This window comes from Mya arenaria, chromosome 3 (genome assembly GCF_026914265.1).
Source record: "Mya arenaria isolate MELC-2E11 chromosome 3, ASM2691426v1".
In the NCBI taxonomy this organism is placed as follows: domain Eukaryota; kingdom Metazoa; phylum Mollusca; class Bivalvia; order Myida; family Myidae; genus Mya; species Mya arenaria.
Window position 1 is genome coordinate 61,353,390 of NC_069124.1, and position 20,622 is coordinate 61,374,011.

The window sequence follows — 20,622 nt, forward strand, 5'->3', positions numbered from 1 at the left end:
AAACTAAATACATAGATACATGTTATGGGAAGTGCAGTGCGTAGGAACCAAAAATAAAGGGAATAATATTTTAAGAATGATTTTCCCTCTCATTAATTTTAATGATTGTTTTTCTGGCGCATGACTCCAAAGTGTTTGAGGTATGAACTTCAGGCTTTATACACAGATATATCTAAATGAGGTGGAGTGCACTGCACAGGAACTACCGTTGTTACATTTTGACAATGAGGTGGAGTGTACTGCACAGGAACTACCGTTGTTACATTTTGACAATGAGGTGGAGTGCACTGCACAGGAACTACCGTTGTTACATTTTGACAATGAGGTGGAGTGCACTGCACAGGAACTACCGTTGTTACATTTTGACAATGAGGTGGAGTGCACTGCACAGGAACTACCGTTGTTACATTTTGACAAGTATTGCCATTTGTTTATTATTATACTTGTTTGTTTGGAGCATATTTCCAAAAGTTATTATGGGATTGATTTCGTATTTCATATACAGATGGGTTTGCGTTGAATATTATTATTATGCAATCAGTATTACTGTGTCGCTTAGTATTAACTTTATTTAAATATAGACCCTGTTCTGCCATACCAATGCCATATAGTTACATTTGTTTTCTTTCATAATTTCCGATGGAATGTATTAGATTGATGATTGCCGACACGGCAGGCACACTGGCAGACATCAACAAAATTGGTGCTAAATTACAAAAGTGCCTCTTCCTTTGTCTTCAATAAGCTGATACAGAGGGATATACAAGATTGTGCTTGGACACATAGTTCTTAAGAATCCATGCTATCGTGACTATTTCTGCACACTATTCTGTCTTTATTTAATTGATCGATACTCCTGTATATAACTGCTTATTGTTTCAATTTGTGTTTCTTATAGCTACGCGCCTGTTATGGTCAAAACAGATAAACAGATGCATTCATGTTTCTACTTTTTGGTTTCAGCTATAATAAAACATAAAAATGATAAATGCGGCATGGTGGTTTTTGTGAGTGAAAAAGCATTAAAGATAGCTGAAAAGCAACCAATGATATTGATTAAAAATTTGTACACAATGAGAAAGTAATAAAAATACTTATTTATTTACTGCGTAGAATTAAATAAGACTACAGGTCGTCTTTTGTGCCATCAATACCATTTAGCCATACTGATATCCCGACAGGAAATTGTGCAGATCTGCTTTTTTTTCTTTCTGGAAAATGGCAATTTAAACAAAAATCAAGCATAGCAATAATTCTATTTTGATTTTGGCATGTGACTTCTATAACTTTATAAACATCCGGAACGTGATCCTCTCGTATGCTGCTTCAATAATGCAGTCAGTTTTCACACCACTTAAGTATTACAGTACGTCTGAAAGAGTAACAAATTACCGATAGTTTAAAAGAAACTTTCGCCATGTTGTCAGAGTCTTAATTACTTGACAATCATAAGCATAACTTGTAAGTGATGGCGCGTGAAAATCACATTAACTTACTGCCAATCATTGTTCTACTTCTGCTTCTACTAGAGATTTCACTTCCACCACGCACTTATAATGTTAGAAAACATAGAGGCTCAGAATTTAAACGCAATGCCCAGATACTCTGATGTTCAATAAAGTAAATGAAACATCGTAAGCCCAACGCTTCACATATAAAATAAATGTTAACATTTTATTGAGTACAAAACGGACTAATGGATAAAAAGTGACAGTAAAATACATAAATCTTAAGTTGTTTCGTGTAAAGGATGTAGTCTGCTCTATATGTTTGTGTATCGACTCTTGAGAAACATTTCGCTAATCTTGTAGCTGTCAATTTCTAATCTTACTAGAACGAAAAACGTAAACAAGCAGTCAGTCAAAGAGATGCCGAGGATCACACCAATTAGTGGCGTACTACTCACACAGTTGTGATAACCGCAATGAGAGAGGAAAGAAGACGAATCAAGCAACAGGTGCTTTTCACTGGTTTTCTGGGAAGATGAATTGAATATTTAATCTACGATTGCCTTTTTGTGTAATTAGGAGATTTTTTCCTTCAAATAATGGACCATTATTAATAGGAATTACATTGGGTACATAAAGTATTATATAAAGAAGAGTATAAATTGTGTGTTTGATATACAGTTGACACAATATGGCGATGACTCCCTTGCAGCAATGCACTTGTTTGAATTTATTCACTTACACCTTCCAGTATTTTCAAGAACATACATAACATACATAACATAAGTTTTATTAGCATTAATGTTGTGGCAATATCATAGCCATACAAAAAATAACATACAATGAAATACAGTGGTACAAGTACACAAGAATACAAACTTTTACACAGAAGAAGAGTGAACATTTAATTTCCACTTCTGTTGCAAAATGAAAAATAAACAAACTTTGATAAATTTAGAAGTAATTTTGGCGATTTAGTTATCATAAGGTTTTCGAATTTTGTTAATGTTGGCCATCTGCAGTAAAAATTGCTTAAATACTTTTTTCGCAGTTCTCTGTGTTTAGGGCAAAGTAGAAGGAAATGGTATTCATCCTCAATAGTTCTCATGTTACAATTATTACATAATCTTTCGTGCCGACGCGTATTAGTATATCTGCCTATTTCTATTTGTAGATCGTGAGATGAAGTTCTTAGTTTGGTTAAAGCAATTCTAAATTTACTTTCAGTAATATCACTAAGGTATGTTTCCTGATCAAACTCGTTTTTAATTAATGAATATGAGCAAAGTTTAGGTACGTTGTTTATTTGTCCATACCATGTCTGTTTATAATTGTCGATTATTCTTTGCCTTATAGGTATTATATCAATAAATAACGTATCTTGATTAAGCCAAATGTAAGTCATCCCAAGGCGATTCAATAAGATTTGTATATGATAAGCCCAATTATTACCGTTATACGTAGTATCATTGTTAATGTCATCAAGTAGCATATTATATACTATTTTAATCAGGCTATTATTCGGGGAGTTAAGAATTTTTATCCAGTATGTGATCATTATAATCGTTCTATTAATTTTCTTTGGGACCCTTCCTAATTCACCATACAAACATTCTAAATTTGTTGATCGTTTAACACATAATAATTTTCTGCAAAATTTAGTATGTATCATTTCAACATCTTTGGCATCGTGAAAACCCCATACTTCTGCCGAATAGTTAAGAACTGGTGTCACTAGACTATCAAATATTTTGTTTTCTTTTATAGGTAGGTGCAGTTGGCTGAATACAATAAACAAATTATGCATAGACTATGAGGCGTGCTGTGCTAATCGCTTTTGTGTTCTGTTCCAGTTATTGTTCTTATATAAATGCGTCCCAAGATATTTAAAGGAAGCAACCATTTCTATCTAGGCGTCGTAGAGATAAAATAGGTAGGCTGTGTGACGGCCCTTTTCAAAAATCATAGCTTTCGTTTTTTTAGCATTAATTTTTAACCCACAGGTGTTACAATAATCTTGGAGATCATTTAACATGCATTGTAGAGAGTTTGGGTTATGTGAAAATAAAGCTGCGTCATCCGCAAACATTAGGAGAAATACCTTTATGTCGTTTATTGTAAATATTCCTTCCCGATTACTGTTAATATTAGACGTGACGTCATTCACGAAGAATAAAAATAATAAACTTGAACTCGGGCAGCCTTGTTTCAGGCCAGTGCCAGATTCGAACCAGTCTGATCTTGACTGTTTGTATCTAACACAACATTTGACCGCAGAATACATCGCCTTAAGTAAAAGTACTATTTTAGAGCTTACATTTTCTTGTATGAGCTTTGTCCAAAGCTTAATTCTATCGATTTTGTCATATGCCTTTTCATAATCAACAAAAATGCAATACAGTTTTTTACAACCATTAAGGGTTTTAGCAATGATAGAGAATAACACGAATATACAATCAATAGTCGATTTTCCTTTCTGGAAACCAAATTGTGAATCGCTTATTTTTTCATTGTTAATTGCCCATTTAGTCAGCCTATTTAATAATATCTGAGAATACACGTTACTTAATATATTGCTTAACGTAATGCCTCTATAATTTTTAGATTCACTAGCGTTACCACCTTTAAATATTGGTGTTATTATACCTTCTCTCCATGACTGAGGGTATTCTGCGCTATTAAACATTCTGTTATACAATTTGAGCAAATATTGGGAAGTAATTTCAATTGAATTCTTAAAACTTTCCGCAATTAACATATCATTGCCGGGACTTTTCCCGCTTTTTTTGAGAAAATATAGCATTCTTGAGTTCCGATTCCGAGATAATCCTATCCAGCGATTCATCCGCCAAAAAGGGCACATTAAAATATTGTTCATTATTTGTAGCACCAAAAAGGTTATTAAAATGATCATACAAATCATCAATAGATAAACCTTCAGAGCTGGGTATATTTTTCTTGTACTGGTTTTTGATATTTTTCCAAAACTGTTTTGGTTTTGTTTTTGCCAGCTTAGCAATTTTAACACCCTCATTTTTAAGGAAGAGTTTCTTTTCTTTTCGTTTAATCCTATTATATGTTTTTTTAACATTAAAGTATTCCTGACGTAACTGGATATTATGTTTATTTTTTACGAATCTATTTCGAGCCTCCTTAAATGCTTTTCTAGCATTGTAACACTCTGAGTTAAACCATTTCTTTTTGTTTGCTTTATTCTTCTTCTTCTTATTATTATTATTAGTAGTAGTAGTAGTAGTAGTAGTAGTAGTAGTAGAACAAGACAAGCCAACTTCGTCAATAATTAAATAAAAATGGAGCAAAGATCAAACAGCAAAAATACAAACGGGTGAAAGAACATGACACCACAAGACAACACATGCAGTCAACATAGAGAGTTTGTCCTCATCAGATTGCTATTATTGTTTTAAGTTGTCGATACAAGAATCCATATTAAAAATTTAAGCCCCAAAGAAAAATGAACTCCGAGGCAGGACCATTTTTGAACTAGAACAAAAGTAGAAAAACATATTAAACAACTGTACTTCAGAATAAGCGAAGTGCCTATATTCAGCCTGGCACACTTTGAACATAATTTTATACTTATGTTTGGCAGATGCATATCATTGAATGCATTAATTGAATGTGAAATAAATTGAACCGTTAATTGCATAACTGGTAAATTCATTAGTGGTGCTCAAGAACAGTATCAAGGAATATATTAAACATATATTTTGCAAGCTATTTATTAGAAAATATAATGTATATTTTACGGACTGCTTTGTCGAAAAACATTCTTACAAGAAAATCATTTAATATAAAAAAGACAGAGTAATTATTTAAATGTTACGTCAAGTGGTCGTCTTATTCAATTTTCAATTTTTCGAAAATGCAAAATATTCTTCTTTATAACAACAAAGTCTCAAAGTCAAACTTCAATACGTGATATTCGCTGTAAATATACAAGTGTCACTTTTCCTTCATTTGATACCACATTTTCGTGATCTTAGGCCGCTTCTGTCTGACTTCGTGAGAAAAGCCACCAATCATCAAAGTTAACATAAGTTAAATGGTTGTTGCTCTTGTTTGAAATTGTTCAATCATCACGCAAACATCTAGAAACACGTCGTAATTGGAAGCCTTAGTTTGCTTCAAAGATGAAATAGATTGCCTGATCACAATACAAATATCGTGTTTCTCTACGAAACAAAACATATTCTCTGTAATTTAAAATAATTTCAAAGTATGAATTGGAACTACAAAAACACTGACAAACACATGATATATTTTCTTCTCAGGGCATCGCGCCTTGTAATAATAACGTATTCACATATAGAATAAGGTTTAAGTCTAGGCTACCGAGCTTGTCACACAATTACCACTGGGTTTATTTAATTTGTATACCAAGTCTTTTGATCTAAGTTTTATCTGAACAGGATACTTTTTAACTTTGTTAAGTATTATGCTGTTTTTTTTTTTTTTTTTTTTTTTTTTTTAAATTCTGACTGCTAGTTGAATGCATGTTATTTCCATAGTATTATCTTGGAAACTTGGTATTGGAAAAACAACAATAAATAATTAAGTACACAACGAACCATGTACTGGCTAGGCTGATAACTAGTTATGAGCGTAAATCAAATACCTTGACATACCCCTGTCTGGATAATACTTATTCTGCAATACAATGGAAAATCGTTCTTGAATATTGGAATCAAAAGTATAAAATCAAGTTTTGGAACACGTTTACAATGAAAAGTGTGTATGTATTTTAATGCAGGAGTTCCTAACCCTATCGTCACGTTTTGTCCGAAGTTTTCAAAAAGATCATGCAAATTCAAATATAAAATGTGTAAACACAAATTTGACATGCACAACTAGGCGATAATAAACTTAATGTACCTGTGAAAGTTTTTAATAGTAGACCGAGTAATTTAAGAGGAGTAGTTCGGACAAGGTTAACAGCATCCATCCAAGCAGATACATATATATTCGAAACCGTGCACAATCAACATGTCCTTCTTTTCATGTTGGATGAGACATGTATAATTATAAGGTTATGCTAATCTTACTCAATGAGCTTTTATTATCAAATCAAAACCAAATTTAATCATAAGTTTCTTTTTTCCAAAAGGAATTCGCTGACGTGTGTTTTTGTTCGATACAGTTATCTCTGTGGAGGGAAATAACATGTTATCGGATGATTTTCTTTCGCGTTCACCCACACAGTCAAAGAAAATATGAGAAAAATCATATAAATAATCCCAATGTTATTACAGATCGAAACCATATATCATTTTATTACAAGCACAACCAATATTTCAAAGGAAAACAGGTGTATACATAGAATTGTGTTGTAAACATGGATTTCTAAGAAAGCTTTTAATCCACGATTTGGTTCTCTCCTCGTAAATAAATGGGCTATTATATACCGCACAGGTAAAACAGCTGTCGCTTAAGAAAATATTTAGATATCATATAGGGTATCTTTATTTCCTTAATCTATGTACAGGGATATGAAATTGAAAATCTATCATCGGAACGCCAACTATACATAGATACAGTTTGCTTCCCAGTGGCTTCTTTATTAAAACTCATTATTCATTTTCAAATTTCTACTTCGAACATTATCTCTTAGACTAATGGAATTTTAATGACCTAGAAGGAAATTACCTACAAATAAATTACAAATAGACGGCAGACAAATTTATCTACTTTCAATTTCACTTTTATTTGATTTGCGTGAGCTCTGCGTGCGCTGACATATATTAGGGCACTGTTAATGCACAATGTACACTGTGAGCTCTGTGTGATGCACAATGAACATCGTGAGCTTTGTGTGCGCTGATATATATGAGAGAACTGTTGATGCACAATGTTCACCGTGAGCTCTGTGTGCGCTGATATATCTGAGGTCCCTGTTCATGCACAATGTACACCGTGAGCTCTGTGTGCGCTGATATCTATTAGGGCACTGTTGATGCACAATGTACACCGTGAGCTCTGCGTGCGCTGATATATCTGAGGGCACTGTTGATGCACAATGTACACCGTGAGCTCTGTGTGCGCTGATATATCTGAGGGCACTGTTGATGCACAATGTACTCCGTAAGCTCTGTGTGCGCTGATAAATATTAGGGAACTGTTATTGCACAATGTACACCGTGAGCTCTGCTTGCGCTGATATATCTGAGGGCACTTTTAATGCACCATGTACACCGTGAGCTCTGCGTGTGCTGATATATATTAGGGAACTGTTAATGAACAATATACACCGTGAGCTCTGCGTGCGCCGATATATATATTAGGGCACTGTTAATGCACAATGTTCACCGTGAGCTTTGCGTGCGCTGATATATCTGAGGGCACTGTTGATGCACAATGTCAACCGTGACTTCTGTGTGGGCTGATATATTTGAGGGCACTGTTGATGCACAATGTTCACCGTGAGCTCTGCGTGAAATGATATATCTGAGGGCACTGTTAATGCACAATGTTCACCGTGAGCTCTGCGTGCTTTATATATTTGAGGGCACTGTTGATGCAAAATGTTCACCGTGTGTTCTGCGTGCGCTGATATATCTGAGGGCACTGTTGATGCACAATGTTCACCGTGAGCTCTGCGTGCGCTGATATATCTGAGGGCACTGTTGATGCACAATGTTCACCGTGAGCATTGCGTGCGCTGATATATCTGAGGGCACTGTTGATGCTCAATGTACACCTTGACTTCTGTGTGGGCTGATATATCTGAAGGCACTTTTGATGCACAATGTGCACCGTAACCTTTGCGTGCACTGATATTTCTGAGGGCACTGTTGATGCACAATGTATACCGTGAGCTCTGCGTGCAATGATAAATCTGAGGGCACTGTTGATGCACAATGTACACCTTGAGCTCTGCGTCAGATGATATATCTGAGGGCACTGTTAATGCACAATGTACACTGTGAGCTCTGCGTCCGATGATATATCTGAGGGCACTGTTGATGCACAATGTACACCGTGAGCTCTGCGTGCGCTGATATATCTGAGGGCACTGTTGATGCACAATGTACACCGTGAGCTCTGCGTGCGCTGATATATCTGAGGGCACTGTTGATGCACAATGTACACCTTGAGCTCTGCGTGCGCTGATATATCTGAGGGCACTGTTGATGCACAATGTACACCGTGAGCTCTGCGTGCGCTGATATATCTGAGGGCACTGTTGATGCACAATGTACACCGTGAGCTCTGCGTGCGCTGATATATCTGAGGGCACTGTTGATGCACAATGTACACCGTGAGCTCTGCGTGCGCTGATATATCTGAGGGCACTGTTGATGCACAATGTACAACGTGAAATCTGCGTGCGCTGATGTATGTGAGGGCACTGTTGATGCACAATGTACACCGTGAGCTCTGCGTGCAATGATAAATCTGAGGGCACTGTTGATGCACAATGTACACAGTGAGCTCTGCGTCCGATGATGTATGTGAGGGCACTGTTGATGCACAATGTTTACCGTGAGCTCTGCGTGCGCTGATATATCTGAGGGCACTGTTGATGCACAATGTACACCGTGAGCTCTGCGTGCGCTGATATATCTGAGGGCACTGTTGATGCACAATGTACACCGTGAGCTCTGCGTGCGCTGATATATCTGAGGGCACTGTTGATGCACAATGTTCACCATCAGCAGTGCGTTAGCTGATATATCTGATGGCACTGTTGATGCTAAATGTTCACCACGAGCTCTGCGTGCGCTGATATATCTGATGGCACTGTTGATGCTAAATGTTCACCATGAGCTCTGCGTGCGCTGGTATATCTGAAGGTACTGTTGATGCACAATGTTCACCGTGAGCTCTGCGTGTGATGATATATCTGAGAGCAATGTCGATGTGCAATGTACACTGTGAGCTCTGCGTGCGCTGATATATATGAGGGCACTGGTAATGTAAAATCATCATCAGCTCTGCGTGCGATGATAAATCTGAGGGCACTGTACACTGTGAGATCTGTGTGCGATGATATATCTGAGGGCCCTGTTAATGCACATTGTACACCGTGAGCTCTGTGTGCGCTTATATAGCTGAGGTCACTGGCAATATAAAATGTTTACTGTGACTTCTGCATGCGCTTATATATCTGAGGGCACTGTTGATGTACAATGTACACTGCGAGCTCTGCGTGCGCTGATATATCTGAGGGCACTGTTAATGCACAATAAACACTGTGAGCTCTGCGTGCGCTGATATATATTAGGGTACACTTCATGCACAATGTACACTGTGAGCTCTGCGTGCGCTGATATATCTGATGGCACTGTTGATGCACAATGTTCACTGTGAGCTCTGCGTGCGATGATATATCTGAGGGCACTGTTAATGCACAATGTACACCGTGAGCTCTGTGTGCGCTGATATATCTGATGGCCCTGTAGATGCACAATGTACACCGTGAGCTCTGCGTGCGCTGATATATCTGAGGGCACTGTTGATGCACAATGTACACTGTGAGCTCTGCGTGCGCTGATATAGCTGATGGCACTGTAGATGCACAATGTACAACGTGAGCTCTGCGTGCGATGATATATCTGAGGGCACTGTTAATGCACAATGTACACCGTGAGCTCTGTGTGCGCTGATATATCTGATGGCACTGTAGATGCACAATGTACACCGTGAGCTCTGCGTGCGCTGATATATCTGAGGGCACTGTTGATGCACAATGTTCACCGTGAGCTCTGCGTGCGCTGATATATCTGATGGCACTGTAGATGCACAATGTACAACGTGAGTTTTGCGTGCGATAATATATCTGAAGGCACTTTTGATGCACAATGTGCACCGTAACCTTTGCGTGCGCTGATATATCTGAGGGCACTGTTGATGCACAGAGTACACCGTGAGCTCTGTATGCGCTGATATATCTGAGGGCACTGTTGATTCACAATGTTCACCGTGAGCTCTGCGTGCGCTGATATATCTGAGGGCACTGTTGATGCACAATGTACACCGTGAGCTCTGCGTGCGCTGATATATCTGATGGCACTGTAGATGCACAATGTTCAACGTGAGCTCTACGTGCGATGATATATCTGAGGGCACTTTGATGCACAATGTTCACCGTGAGCTCTGTGTTCGCTGATAAATATTAGGGTACTGTCGATGCATAATGTACACCGTGCGATCTGCGTGCGCTGATTTATCTAAGGGCACTGTTGATGCACAATGTTCAACGTGAGCTCTGCGTGCGCTGATATATCTGAGGGCACTGTTGATGCACAATGTTCACCATGAGCTCTGTGTGAAATTATATATCTGAGGGCACTTTTGATGCACAATGTTCAACGTGAGCTCTGCATGCGCTGATATAACTGAGGGCACTGTTGATGCACAATGTACACCCTGAGCTCTGCGTGCGCTGATATATCTGAGGGCACTGCTGATGCACAATGTACACCGTGAGCTCTGCGTGCGCTGATATATCTGAGGGCACTGCTGGTGCACAATGTACACCGTGAGCTCTGCGTGCGCTGATATATCTGAGGGCACTGTTAATGCACAATGTACAACGTGAAATCTGCGTGCGCTGATGTATGTGAGGGCACTGTTGATGCACAATGTACACCGTGAGCTCTGCGTGCAATGATAAATCTGAGGGCACTGTTGATGCACAATGTACACAGTGAGCTCTGCGTCCGATGATGTATGTGAGGGCACTGTTGATGCACAATGTTTACCGTGAGCTCTGCGTGCGCTAATATATCTGAGGGCACTGTTGATGCACAATGTACACCGTGAGCTCTGCGTTCGCTGATATATCTGAGGGCACTGTTGATGCACAATGTACACCGTGAGCTCTGCGTCCGATGATATATCTGAGGTCACTGCTGATGCACAATGTTCACCATCAGCAGTGCGTTAGCTGATATATCTGATGGCACTGTTGATGCTAAATGTTCACCACGAGCTCTGCGTGCGCTGATATATCTGATGGCACTGTTGATGCTAAATGTTCACCATGAGCTCTGCGTGCGCTGGTATATCTGAAGGTACTGTTGATGCACAATGTTCACCGTGAGCTCTGCGTGCGATGATATATCTGAGAGCAATGTCGATGTGCAATGTACACTGTGAGCTCTGCGTGCGCTGATATATATGAGGGCACTGGTAATGTAAAATCATCATCAGCTCTGCGTGCGATGATAAATCTGAGGGCACTGTACACTGTGAGATCTGTGTGCGATGATATATCTGAGGGCCCTGTTAATGCACATTGTACACCGTGAGCTCTGTGTGCGCTTATATAGCTGAGGTCACTGGCAATATAAAATGTTTACTGTGACTTCTGCATGCGCTTATATATCTGAGGGCACTGTTGATGTACAATGTACACTGCGAGCTCTGCGTGCGCTGATATATCTGAGGGCACTGTTAATGCACAATAAACACTGTGAGCTCTGCGTGCGCTGATATATATTAGGGTACACTTCATGCACAATGTACACTGTGAGCTCTGCGTGCGCTGATATATCTGATGGCACTGTTGATGCACAATGTTCACTGTGAGCTCTGCGTGCGATGATATATCTGAGGGCACTGTTAATGCACAATGTACACCGTGAGCTCTGTGTGCGCTGATATATCTGATGGCCCTGTAGATGCACAATGTACACCGTGAGCTCTGCGTGCGCTGATATATCTGAGGGTACTGTTGATGCACAATGTACACCGTGAGCTCTGTGTGCGCTGATATATCTGATGGCACTGTAGATGCACAATGTACAACGTGAGCTTTGCGTGCGATGATATATCTGAGGGCACTGTTAATGCACAATGTACACCATGAGCTCTGTGTGCGCTGATATATCTGATGGCACTGTAGATGCACAATGTACACCGTGAGCTCTGCGTGCGCTGATATATCTGAGAGCACTGTTGATGCACAATGTAAATCGTGAGCTCTGCGTGCGCTGATATATCTGATGGCACTGTAGATGCACAATGTACAACGTGAGTTTTGCGTGCGATAATATATCTGAAGGCACTTTTGATGCACAATGTGCACCGTAACCTTTGCGTGCGCTGATATATCTGAGGGCACTGTTGATGCACAGAGTACACCGTGAGCTCTGTATGCGCTGATATATCTGAGGGCACTGTTGATTCACAATGTTCACCGTGAGCTCTGCGTGCGCTTAAATATCTGAGGGCACTGTTGAAGCACAATGTACACCGTGAGCTCTGCGTGCGCTGATATATCTGATGGCACTGTAGATGCACAATGTTCAACGTGAGCTCTACGTGCGATGATATATCTGAGGGCACTTTGATGCACAATGTTCACCGTGAGCTCTGTGTGCGCTGATAAATATTAGGGTACTGTTGATGCACAATGTTCACCATGAGCTCTGCGTGCGCTGATATATCTGAGGGCACTGTTGATGCACAATGTTCAACGTGAGCTCTGCGTGCGCTGATATATCTGAGGGCACTGTTGATGCACAATGTTCACCATGAGCTCTGTGTGAAATTATATATCTGAGGGCACTTTTGATGCACAATGTTCAACGTGAGCTCTGCATGCGCTGATATATCTGAGGGCACTGTTGATGCACAATGTACACCGTGAGCTCTGCATGCGCTGATATATCTTAGGGCACTGTTGATGCACAATGTTCATCATGAGCTCTGCGTGCGCTGATATATCTGAGAGCACTGTTGATGCACAATGTACACCGTGAGCTCTGCGTGCGCTGATATATCTGAGGGCACTGTTGATGCACAATGTACACCGTGAGCTCTGCGTGCGCTGATATATCTGAGGGCACTGTTGATGCACAATGTTCACCATGAGCTCTGCGTGCGCTGATATATCTGAGGGCACTGTTGATGCACAATGTACACCGTGAGCTCTGCGTGCGCTGATAAATATTAGGGTACTGTTGATGCACAATGTTCACCATGAGCTCTGCGTGCGCTGATATATCTGAGGGCACTGTTGATGCACAATGTACACCGTGAGCTCTGCGTGCGCTGATATATCTGAGGGCACTGTTGATGCACAATGTTCACCATGAGCTCTGCGTGCGCTGATATATCTGAGGGCACTGTTGATGCACAATGTACACCGTGAGCTCTGCGTGCGCTGATATATCTGAGGGCACTGTTGATGCACAATGTACACCGTGAGCTCTGCGTGCGCTGATATATCTGAGGGCACTGTTGATGCACAATGTTCACCATGAGCTCTGCGTGCGCTGATATATCTGAGGGCACTGTTGATGCACAATGTACACCGTGAGCTCTGCGTGCGCTGATATATCTGAGGGCACTGTTGATGCACAATGTTCACCGTGAGCTCTGCGTTCGCTGATATATCTGAGGGCACTGTTGATGCACAATGTACACCGTGAGCTCTGCGTGCGCTGATATATCTGAGGGCACTGTTGATGCACAATGTACACCGTGAGCTCTGCGTGCGCTGATATATCTGAGGGCACTGTTGATGCACAATGTACACCGTGAGCTCTGCGTTCGCTGATATATGTGAGGGCACTGTTGATGCACAATGTACACCGTGAGCTCTGCGTTCGCTGATATATCTGAGGGCACTGTTGATGCACAATGTACACCGTGAGCTCTGCGTTCGCTGATATATCTGAGGGCACTGTTGATGCACAATGTACACCGTGAGCTCTGCGTACGCTGATGTATCTGAGGGCACTGTTAGTGCACAGGGAACATTCAAAGAAGCGGAAATTGGCCTAATCGATTAAAGCAAGAACAGACACCAGACTATTGATAGAGTTTATTCCCAACGTCAATAAACTTCAATATCATAACTCCATCATAAACTACTAAAGTTATATTACCTTATTTTATTATCGTATCTGAGGCAATTCAGTCGCTCAAAGAACTGGTCTATGCAATGCTTGGTCTGTTAAAAACTTCTAAATGTCCATGGCACTTACGGTGGCCTGTATTATTTTTTATGAAGTTTTATATTTAATGTTTGGTTATCGTTATGGGAGAGGCTCAATTGCTTTTACACCATATGGTAGTCTGAAATACCCTAGTTTTTTATGATTTCTTTCACGATAGAACGGTAAAAATGAGTACTGAATTTGCGTCTGGGGGCCACCTCGACAAAAATCTTTATTAACATGGATTTAACTCCTTTTTACAATTTATGAATAACATAAAGCCAATCTAAATGAAGAGGTTACGATTATCGGTTCGGTTAGTTCGCTTTAAAGGAGTTGACCAACTTTAAAAAGAGAACATTGGATTAGCTTAATCTCGTTAATAATCCTACTTACAACTGTTCGAGAAGACGGCGCCTAGATGCGACAAAGTACCTGAACGAATTTTTTTCTAGCACACTGTGTAGAAGAAAATTTAACTTTGTACAATGAATAATAGCGATGCTCAAATGACAACTGCTGGGGATTGTAAAAATAAAGACATTTGTTTGAGGGTTTATGAGAGTTGTCATGCTGGATATCCCGCCGCCAGGTTGGTCCTGCGGGACACATTTTCATCCATATCCCATAACACCACACCAGTACAATATTCACCGAAAATTGTATCCTGACGGTTACTAATGAAATTATTCACTTGACGCCGAACGGAAATATATTCTAACTATTCACTTTTCTCATCCTGTTTGACGTGTTCATATGCATTTGGCTTTTTGTATTATTAGAAAATTTGTTTTATTCAAACTACGTAATTGCATGAATGGTGTACGTCTTTAGATGAAACATACGATCGTCCACCATTAACCTACATAATGATCGGGTACATTTTTATCTTTCTCTCTCTCTCTTTCTCTCAAGAAACATATTGAATACCACCCAAGGGAACAAATGGTAAACCTATTTTATGTCTGATATTTACCTGCTTGTGTCTGATATCGACATGTTCTGTGTGGTATTTCGTTGCTTGTGTCACATATATACATGCATGTGTCCAATATCTACATGTTCTGTCTTTACTTACATGCTTGTGTTTGATATATCCATGTTCTGTCTAGTTTTTAGATGCTTGTGTCACATATATACATGCATGTGTCCAATATCTACATGTCCTGTCTTTACTTACATGCTTGTGTTTGATATATCCATGTTCTGTCTAGTTTTTAGATGCTTGTGTCACATATATACATGCATGTGTCCAATATCTACATGTTCTGTCTTTACTTACATGCTTGTGTCTGATATATCCATGTTCTGTCTAGTTTTTAGATGCTTGTGTCACATATATACATGCATGTGTCCAATATCTACATGTCCTGTCTTTACTTACATGCTTGTGTTTGATATATCCATGTTCTGTCTAGTTTTTAGATGCTTGTGTCACATATATACATGCATGTGTCCAATATCTACATGTTCTGTCTTTACTTACATGCTTGTGTCTGATATATCCATGTTCTGTCTAGTTTTTAGATGCTTGTGTCACATATATACATGCATGTGTCCAATATCTACATGTCCTGTCTTTACTTACATGCTTATGTTTGATATATCCATGTTCTGTCTAGTTTTAGATGCTTGTGTCACATATATACATGTTGGTGTCTAATATCTATATATTCTGTCAGATGCGTACATGCTCGTGGCAAATATCTTTATACTTGTTTCTGATATATACATGTTTCTCTTGACAGTTACATGTTAATGTCTGATATCGACCTACATGTGTGCGATGTATACACGCCCTTATGTCCGATATCTACATGCTTGTGTTTGATATATTCATCCTCATGTCCGATATCTACATGTTTGATATCTTCATTCTTATGTCCGATATCTACATGCTTGTGTTTGACATTTTCATCCTTATGTCTGATATCTACATGCTTGTGTTTGATATCTTCATCCTATTGTCTGATAAAGACATGCTTGACTTTAATATATTCATGGTTTTATGGTTTTAGTATACCTCTAAACAGGCTCGCTGTTTTAATATTTCACTACATTATTAACTATAAGAAACCGTAGTGATAGACAATATCGAATTCATATTGCAAGTTGTACTGTGGGTATTATTACAGATGATATTTTAGTCGGGAAAGCTGGGGAATGTTTTGTTTTGGAATCTTGCTTTTAGCCTTATATTTTAATACGTATTATATTGTGGTTGGTCACACTTACTGAATGTAAGACATAACTGTAAATATGCATTATTACTGGTCAAGCGGACTTACACCCGTCATCTGTTGGTCGTCACTCTGTAAAAGGATACTCTCATCGCTGTCGCTTATCAAAGCTTATATCGTCAATAGCCTTAAGGAAGTTTCAAACTTAATTAGAACAGTTTAAATATATTGAGTTAGGTTATATATCGCCTTCATTTAAGTGCAAGTATATTGTTCTTGTATTTTAACTATATATAACTTCAAAATAAACTAAAGTGCATCCATACATAGTAAACTTTCATTTCTTGTCACATCTTGTTAATACTAAATATTAGAAATAAATTTGGCGTGAAAAAGCAATCTGTCTGAAAACAAATTTTCACTTGAAGTGGGATTTAAGTGGCGCCAATAACATAAAAGGAAAAAATCTATTTCACTTCAGCATATGTTCGGGTTGAGGAATATTTTCTTATGAAAGATTCATATACGAAAAAGTATTTCTCAACCCGACCAAGTTATCGGAAAAAAAAGTTTACTTTCGTTATAAATGATTATGTATCGCATGATCTATCTGTGCTGTTTCTCGGTTGGTTGCATGCTGAACCTGAGCAATAATCATCACCGGCAACCACGGTACTTCATTACGTTATACTTCATAAATACCGTCGGACCATTGACTGACAAAATCTCCTGTTAATGAATATGCATGAGGCATAGGACAACTCTTCTCCAATGAACCAGCATGTTACAAATAAACAATATTCACTAACTCTACAGAGTTAGTCCTCTCCATGGCTGAGTGGTTTTTACTGCCGACAAGTAACATTGTACTGGAAAGGCGGACCCTGTTCAATCATGGCTTTCGTTAGAATATTTTTTAACGTCAAAGCATATGGTCCCCTGCGGAAACAATGAAACTGCCTCATTAATTATTCCTGATTACGAGATTTTCCTAGAAAACGCCCATGTTTCACCACGAAGCATAGCACAGTTTGTATCCGACGGTGCTTTGCCGTGTGCTTTTAACGGATATTTTGTTGAATGTTAGGCTTGTTCCTGTAGCTTTCATGGTTTTTCTTTAATGTTTTCGTAAATGACTTTTTCTTTATCAGATAAATTATTTTGTGGATTTTTTCCATAGCCCTTTTTCTTTTGGCCTTATAATACACTGTAAGTATAAAACCATAATTATGCTTAAAATCTGGCACACTAAGGGGCCAAGTGCAGTTAATGACTTGCCCAGTCGCTTTACACCCTAGCGCTACTTCCTGGCTAGGTAACGCAAGCACATCGCAGACAAGGGGGATGTTGGGTTGTATCGTCAGACTTAAATACCATTTTGACAAATTTCAGAAAAAGACCGGTTTAATTGATTTTCATCGTTTTTAACTAATCAGAGGATAAAATACATTTTCAACAATCGATCACTCTTGTACTTTATCAAACATCATGATGGAGACCTCCGGTCTACCGCTGTCGGAAAAATACAAGGACGCAATTCATTTATGCCTGATTTAATTTGAATGGAATCATTTAAAAAGTACAAGATTCTAAAATCGTCGTATTCCTCGGCAGGGAAATACATTCGATAATTATAACTTTAACCCGTTACTCAATAATGATTTAGAAAATAACTTAGTTTCGTTTTATAACGACGCCGGGCCTGAAATGTTTTTAAACGTGTTTATATGACTATCATTAAACAATGGTGTGTCGTTGCAAGAATGTATTCATATTTTACGACGGATAAACCACTCTTAATTTTGAAATGAAATCAAACTGGAACAGTCTAGTCAATGAATTTTGCACCAGAAGAACGACCGCTTTGTTTTTATCATTCTTGAATCAATTTAAACCAAAAATATTTGCATGCTTTTATTCATATTAATATCGGGCATTTATTGGTTATTCCACCTTTTATTAAATTATTTATATTTGGAACATAACCTCATTTGTGAATTATACAAAAATGCATTTAAACAGTGAATTAAGTACGGAATAGTAACATCAACGGGAGAGCTGTCAAAATAGATAGGACGCGTGGTGATGGTAGAGGCGGTAGTAACAGCGGCGAAGGGAAGGGTAGTTATGATGACCGTTAGGCAACAACAAATTGATCATTTGTTCGTCGGATTTGCCGCACCTAAAATTCGGAAAACGAAAAAAAATATAAAAAAAAACTTTTTTTTGCGCCCGCACATACCTTTTGGCCGCGCATATTATTTTTTTTTTTGTTTACTGTTTATTTCCTCTATTCTCTAAACTTCATTTACATAGAATTTAAACCTGCAACGTCGACTTCGCCTTTTTTGAAGGTATTTCCAAGCTTTACATTCTTCGCGAGCAAAATTTCCTCGTGTCAGGACACAATCAGGTCCGGGTAACCGCAAAACAGCCTATTTGTTGACAGTCTTTTTTTGTCGGGAATATTTTGCAGGACGCACCGTTGTTATTTATTTCCGGTATTAATTTTCAGGTTACTGTCAGTTTTAAAATACACGTTTAAATGAAAATCAGTGTCATAGTCAATGGATTATAGTCTTCAGCAAACAACAACATTTTCACGGCGTCGAAGGCAAGAATTATTTATGTGTGTTTTAAGTAATTCATTGTTTTGTACTCAAAATTTAGTGTTAAATAATAACTAAATTGGATTTTGAGGGCAAAATTTATATTAAAATACACGGACACACGACTTACAACAATTGAACATAAATTCGTGAGTTATTTTTTTAATTCTAAAATGCATTTCTCAGTTTTCATATACTCATAATTGTTATAAACTGACAAAAATAGTAGAACTTGTAAATGTTTTAGAAATATTTCCCCCTCCACCCGCCACCCCCCACCCAGGGTCCGGGGGTATACCAGGGATAGCCGGGGAATTGGCCGTGTTTTTACCTTCCAGGTGGCCCCGCAGTGCCAGATGAATGAAGTGGATTTACCCGGGGTTGGCTGGACCGAAAGTCCAGTAAAGTTGCCTGTGATTAAAGAGGCCTGTTTCTTACGGGCATTGAAGCTATGGAGGCCGTCATGATATTCTTTATCAAGGCACATACCTATAAACCATAGGTTCGTGGTAAAGGCGAGGTCTTGAAAGGGAAACATCTTTATTCCACCACCTGCTCTAATATAATGATCGTTGCCACATTTGCAGATTTTTTTCATGCTGCTTTAATTATGTTGTCCCGCAATTTAATCCACAGTGTCTTTTTTTAGAAATGTTCTCTGTGTTATTTACATTTTCGATCTTCTGCAATGTCAAAGTCACTACAGTTTTATCATGTGCTTCAAGAAGTTCAAATTTAGACCTGACCCAATATTTGGAAATGCTCAAATGATGAATTACTCTTACTAGTCTAAAATGATTTTTGTGATAGTAAGTTACGGAATGAATACAATAGTTTTCTTTTTAGTCTTCAAATAATTGCACGTTACTATGAGAAGTGTTGTCTTTACAATATATCCACGTTTAAATTGAAGTTAATAGTAAAGCACTGGATCTTATTGCCATTTGTTAAATATTGAGACAGATTTTCATGTGTTACCATCAAAACCTTTTCATTTATAACTGAGAACCTATGTTTGCAATTAAAAAGCATTTCTTGACATAATTCATGATAGTTGTATGATAAATTTGGTAAGATATAAACTGTTTTGTTTTTTCTAATTTTTCGCTTTGCGCTCGCCTCTGAATTGCCTTAAATTTAAAAAAGGGTATTTTTATATTTTTTTTCGCTCGCTCGCTCCTACTTTCTTTTGGCAAAATCCTTAGAACATATGATCAATTTGTTGTGGCGTTATGGTAATTCTGAACGTTTGGGTAACGACGGAAGGGTTAACAGTTTTATCATATTAACAAAAATAAAGATGATAATAATTCGTTTTAATGTTATTTATAAAATATTCCCCCAAAACAACTTGCTTAACTTTCCTATCCTATTTCTTTTAATCCGGGAATGGGATGGAAGGATACAACTTTAAGCAAACACTTTGTAATGCCTTAGTTACTTTTATGCTGACGGTCTCGAATATGTTCATCAA

General features: G+C 38.5%; 1 protein-coding gene across 5 annotated transcripts in view; it reads right to left on the minus strand.

Annotated features, from left to right (window-relative positions):
• The window catches only part of LOC128228324 (protein CEPU-1-like), a 128,468-nt gene that overhangs the window by 28,840 nt on the left and 79,006 nt on the right, over positions 1 to 20,622 (minus strand). The window lies entirely within an intron of this gene.